This window comes from Jaculus jaculus, chromosome 7, assembly GCF_020740685.1.
Source record: "Jaculus jaculus isolate mJacJac1 chromosome 7, mJacJac1.mat.Y.cur, whole genome shotgun sequence".
Classification (NCBI taxonomy): Eukaryota; Metazoa; Chordata; class Mammalia; order Rodentia; family Dipodidae; genus Jaculus; species Jaculus jaculus.
Genome location: NC_059108.1, coordinates 155753263 through 155759262, shown reverse-complemented (window position 1 = coordinate 155759262; position 6000 = coordinate 155753263). Strand labels below are relative to the sequence as shown.

The following is a 6000-nucleotide window of genomic DNA, read 5'->3' as shown; positions in this document are numbered from 1 at the left end:
AGGGGCTGCGGGAGCTGCCCAGGGTGCTGACGGTGAGGCTCTGAGCAGAGTGGAGGTGGAGGATCACTTCTGGGAAGCTGACAACTGGAAGAAATATGGATAACCTGTGTGCCAAGGACCTGCTGGGTTGTAGGTGCAGCTGTAGGTGCCCAAGCTCATGTCAGCAGCTGGTAACGCATAAGGGTCTGGAGGGATGCCTGGTCCTGCAGGAGAGACACTGTGACTCTTTCAGAGCTGCTTTGCCCTCTGTGGGAGGCTTGGTGGCAGAACAGGGCCCTCCTTGGGGGAGGGGAAGGGAAGCATGCAGAGAGGCAAGGCAGTGGGCAAGGTTGGTGCCATCCCTAGGCACATCTATGTTGAGACAGGATTGGCTGTCTTCCAGCTCTGGGTGAGAGTCCCAGCTGTGTTCATCTGGAAGTGTGCAGCAGCAGACTCTGTGAGGCACCATGCCTGGAACAGGTAAGATGCTCAGGAAGCACCCATGAAGAAGAAAACACAATAGCCAGGCATGGTGTCACACACCTTTAGTCCTAGCACTCCGGAGGCTGGGGCAGGAGGGTCATTACCATGAACTCAGGGCTCACCTAGGGCTATAGAATGAGTTCCAAGTCAGCCTGGGCTAGAGTGAGACCTTGCCTTGAAAAAAATATAAAAATTTCTGGGTGTAGTGGTACATGCCTTTAAAATTCCAGCACTCGGGAAGCAGGAGGATCCCTGTGAGTTCAAGACCAGTCTGGGACTATAGAGAGAGTTCCAGGTTAGCCTGAGCTATAGTGAGACCCTACATTAAAAAAAAAAAAAAAAAAGGGCCCAATGCTATGGTACATGCCTTTAATCCCAGCACTTGGGAGGCAGAGGTAGAAGGATCACTGTGAGTTCGAGGCCATGCTGAGACTCCATAGTGAATTCCAGGTCAACAAGATGGTGCTGAAAGCGAAGCAGGAAGCCCCTGCCCTCCCAAAGCTGGGGCCAAAGCAAGGCTCTGACAGCCAAGAAGGCCGCGCTGTAAGGCGTCCACAGCCACCAAAAGAAAAAGATCCACATGTCATACACCTGTCAGCAACCCAAGACACTGCAGCCTCCCAGCCTGGATACCCTCAGAAGAGTGCCCCTAGGAGAAGCAAGCTTGACCACTGTGCCATCATTAAGTTCCCCTGACCACCAAGTTGGCCATGAAGAAGACGGAAGACAACATACTGGTGTTCGTTGTGGGCATCAAGGCTAACAAGCACCAGATCAGACAGGCTGTGAAGAAACTCTATGACACTGATGTGGCCAGTCACCACCCTGACCAGGCCTGATGCAGAGGAGAAGGCCAACGTTTGACTGTCTCTCCATTATGATGCTGTGGATGTTGCCAACAAAATTGGGATCATTTAAACTGGTTAATTCTAAATACACTTTTTTTTTCACTATAAAAACAAATTGAAGAGAGAGCTGGAGAGATGGCTCAGTGCTTAAAGGCACTTGCTTGCAAAGCTTGATGGCCTAGGTTCTATTCCCTAGTACCCACGTAAAGCCAGATGCACAAAGTGGCAATGTGTCTGGAATTTGTTTGCAGTACCTATTCCCTCTCTCTCTCTCTCTCTCTCTCTCTCTCTCTCTCCTTGCAAATAAATATTAAAAAAAAAAAGTAGATGTGAATGTTAATCACTGCTTGACTATGTTAATAAAGTTGTTTAACTATAAAAAAAAAAATTCCAGGTGTGGTGGCACATACCTTTACTCCCAGCACTTGGGAGGCAGAGATAGGAGGATCACTTTGAGTTTGAGGCTACCCTGAGACTACATAGTGAATTCCAGATCAGCCTGAGCTACAGTGAGACCCTTCCTCAAAAAAAAAAAGAAAAAAAAAAGAAAAAAGAAAGAAACAAGCCAAGAGTGTTGGCCCACACCTTTAATTCCAGCCTTGGAGGGCTGAGGCAGGAAGGTGGGGAGTTTGAGGTCAGCTTGGGGTACAAATAGAGTTCCAGGCCAGTCTGCATATGTAGTAAAAAAAAAAAAAAAAAAAAAAAAAAAGCCAGGCATGGTGGTGCATGTCTTTAGTCCTAGTACTTGAGGAGGCTTGCCTGAGAAGGATCACCATGAGTTTGAGGCCAGCCTGGGACTAGAGTGAGTTCCAGGTCAGACTGAACTAAAGTGAAAAACCCTGCTGCTGAAAACAATTCTTCCTTCACAATTAGTGAAGGAAAGGATAAGACAAGGTAACTGAGGTGGCATTGGGACTTGAGCCCCAGAAATGCCCATAAGTGAAGCTGGGAAGCCGGGTGTGGTGGCACGTGCCTTTAATCCCAGAACTTGGGAGGCAGAGGTAGGAGGATCGCCATGAGTTCAAGGCCACCCTGAGACTACAGAGTGAATTCCATGTTAGTCTGGGCCAGAGTGAAACCCTACCTAGGAAAACCAAAAAAAAAAAAAAAAAAAGTGAAGCTGGGAGAGCACCAGGTACTACAGAGGAAGAGCAAGAGGTATAGAAATGGAGGGACAGCTTGGCTGACTGGATAGGGGAGGAAGAAAGTGAGGGTTGGAGCCAGGCGTAGTGGTGCACACATTTAATCTCAACACCCAGGAGGCAGAGGTAGGAGGATCACCATGAGTTCGAGGCCACCCTGAGACTCCATAGTGAATTCCAAGTCAGCCTGGGCTAGAGTGAGACCCTACCTCGAGAACAAACAAACAGAAAGTGAGGGCTGGGAGAGGGAGAGAGCAACAGGACAGAAAGCCAGAGCTGTGGGTGGAGGCTCAGGAGAGCAGGACAAGAATGCCACAGGCCCTGACAACTGGCAGACAGAGGGCAGTCCTAGCACACTGGTAGACACAACCAAAGCTGCCTCCTTTCCCTAGGTGCTTAAAGTGGGGCAGCCATGTTGGAGTTTTTTATTTTCATTGTTTTGTTTTTTGAGGTAGGGTCTCAACTCTAGCCCAGGCTAACCTGGAACTCACTATGTAGTCTCAGGGTGACCTCAAACTCTTAGCAATCCTCCTACCTCTGTCAAGTGCTGGGATTAAAGGTGTGCGCCTGTCAGGGTCTAATGCGGAAGAGGTGGCAGAAAGAATGTAAGAGCCTGCCTGTGAAGTCTAAGGACCCAGATTCGATTCTCCAGGTCCCACGTAAACCAGATGCACATGGTGGTGCATGCATCTGGAGTTCGTTTGAAGTGGCTCGAGGCCCTGGCGCACCCATTCTCTCTCTCTCTCTCTCCCACACCCTTCTCTCTGTCTCTAATAAATAAATAAAACATAAATCAGAAAAAAAAAAAGAATGTAAGAGCCAAAGGAAGGGTAGGACTCCTTACAATGTGCTCCCTCCAGACATAAAATGGCTTTGATGCCCAGCCTGGGCCAGGGCCCCCCAACCCACATACACACACAAGACCCTGAGGGTGGTGAGGGGCAAATGATCCTACAGGACTTTGGGCAAGTACTCTGCGAATGGCTCTTATGCGTAGTTTAGTGAGAGTTCACTGTATTTGTATATACTGTCCTGACTGCATATGAGCACACACACCATACTGTAGCCTCCTCTTTGAAGCCAGGCATGCTGAGAACTCAAACATTACTCCTGGACACACACCCTCCACCTGGGAAGCCCCAGGGTGACCAGTCCTAGACCACTCTCTACAACTATGACCACCCCCACCACTCTTTTTCATGCAGTTCAGGCTGGCCTCAGACTCATAACAGAGAATGGCCTTTTTCTTCTGATGCTACTGGGATTCCAGACGTGTTACAACGTCCAGCTCTGACCCTGTCTTTTTTTTTCTTGTGACTTATGCCTTATTTTGTTGACAGTTTTGTGCACATATACGGTTTAACCATAAACCCCTCACAATTACTCCCTCTTGTCTCCCTTTTATGTATTTTATTTATGTGAGACAGAAGGGAAGAGAGAATGGGCATGCCAGGGCCTCCAGCCACTGTCAATGAACTCCAGACACATGCACCCCCTTGTGCATCTGGCTTATGTGGCTTCTGGAGATTTGAACCTGGGTGCTTAGACTTTGCAGGCAAGCACCTTAACCGCTAAGCCATCTCTCCAGCCCTCTGGCCTTCTTGATGCGGTTCTTCCTGGCCTCCCTGATCTGGGCTTTGCTGCTGGAGCTCGTCCCTGCCCCTGTGGCAGGGGGTCCTGCCAGACTTGTTAGAAGAATCAGACTTCTGTTTCTGTGTGTGTATGCGTTCAGTGTGCTGGTTGGGTTTATGGGGTTGTATAGCGGGACCCTGAGTTACAAGACACTTTTGGGGGACACTGCCTTTTCTGTTTTGCTTGGGAAGGCCATGAGTGAGGCATCTGTCTCTGGACACATCCAAACAGAAAGGACTCAATCTCCCTGTGGAAAGGCTGCCAAGAGGCTGTACCCATGAAGCACTTCACGGCCAGAAGACTCTGGAAGCAGGAATTCCAGGAAATGTCAGCTCTCAATGCCAGAACTCCAGGAAATGTATAGTGACTGTTGACGTTATCACAAAAGGTACCCCAAAAGGGCAAGTGGATGACATGCCCTCATCACCGTGGTGGGTTGTTATACATTTCTGAGTAATGATGGAGAGGGAGTTAGGTCCACTAAAACGGAGGACAGGTCATCAGTGTGCTCAGCCTGCTGTGTTTTATAGAAAAAATGAATAAACACGAGTACAGATCCTAAAAAAATAAATAAATAAAAAATAAAATAAAATGGCCTTGATATCCATGACCTCATAGTGCCTGACACTACCTACACAAGACCATCATAAGAGGAGGGAAAGATCACGATGTCAAAATAAGAGAGACTTATTTAGATGGGGAGGGGATATGATGGAGAATGGAATTTCAAAGGGGAAAAGGCAGGGGGAGGGAAGGTATTACCATGGGATTTTTTAAAAAATTTTTATTAACATTTTCCATGATTACAAAATATACCATGGGATATTTTTTATAATCATGGAAAATGTTTTTAAAAATTGAAAAAAAAAAAAAAGATTTTTTTAAAAAAAGGTGTGTACCACCACACCTGGCAATTTCTTTTAACTTATTTATTAGAGGCAGAGAGAGGATTGGAAACAGAGAGAGAGAGAGTGAATGGCGCGCCAGGGCCTCTAGCCACTGCAAACAAACTCAGATGCATGTGCCACCTTATGTATCTGGCTTACATGAGTCCTAGAGAATCAAACCTGGGTCCTTAGGCTTAGCAGGCAAGTACCTTAACTGCTAAGCCATCTCTCCAGCCCAAGTTTTATTTTTAAACATTATTGGGCTGGAGAGATGGCTTAGCGGTTAAGCGCTTGCCTGTGAAGCCTAAGGACCCTGGTTCGAGGCTCAGTTCCCCAGGTCCCACGTTAGCCAGATGCACAAGGGGGCGCACATGTCTGGAGTTCATTTGCAGTGGTTGGAAGCCCTGGCGCGCCAATTCTCTCCCTCTCCCTCTATCTGTCTTTCTCTCTGTGTCTGTCACTCTCAAATAAATAAATAAAAAATGAACAAAAAAAATATTTAAACATTATTTATTTGCAGAAAGGCAAGAGCAAGCAATAGAATAGGCACACCAGGGCCTCCAGCCACTGCAAAAAACTGTAGCATATGTGCCAATTTGTGCATCTGGCTTTACATGGGTACTGGGAATTGAACCCTGGCTATTAGGCTTTGTAGGCAAGCACTTAATCACTGAGCCTTCTCACCAGCTCCATTTTAGTTTTTTTTTTTTTTTTTTTTTCCCCAAATTAGGGTCTTGCTCTAGCTCAGCCTGGCCTGGAATTCACTATGTAGCTCAGGGTGGCCTCGAACTCACAGCAATATTCCTACCTCTGCCTCCTGAGTGCGGTGGCACACACCTTTAATCCCAGCACTCGGAGGGGAGGCAGAAGTAGGAGGATCATCGTGAATTCGAGGCCATTCTGAGACTACATAGTGAATTCCAGGTCAGCCTGGGCTAGAATGAAACCTTACCTCAAAAAAAAAAAAGAAAGAAAGAAAAAAAAAAGAAAAAAGAAAGAAACTTGATTCCAGGAGCCCTGAGGACCTCA

The 6000-nt window shown here is 47.2% G+C and overlaps 1 protein-coding gene across 1 annotated transcript in view; it reads right to left on the bottom strand.

Moving 5' to 3' along the window:
* Positions 1-200: 200 nt before the first annotated feature.
* The window catches only part of LOC105944577 (cytochrome c oxidase assembly factor 8), a 48066-nt gene continuing 42266 nt past the window's right edge, over positions 201-6000 (bottom strand). Inside the window, exon 6 of the transcript XR_006638137.1 lies at positions 201-217. The gene's annotated coding sequence lies outside the window, so the exon portion shown is untranslated. The remainder of the gene's footprint in view (positions 218-6000) is intronic.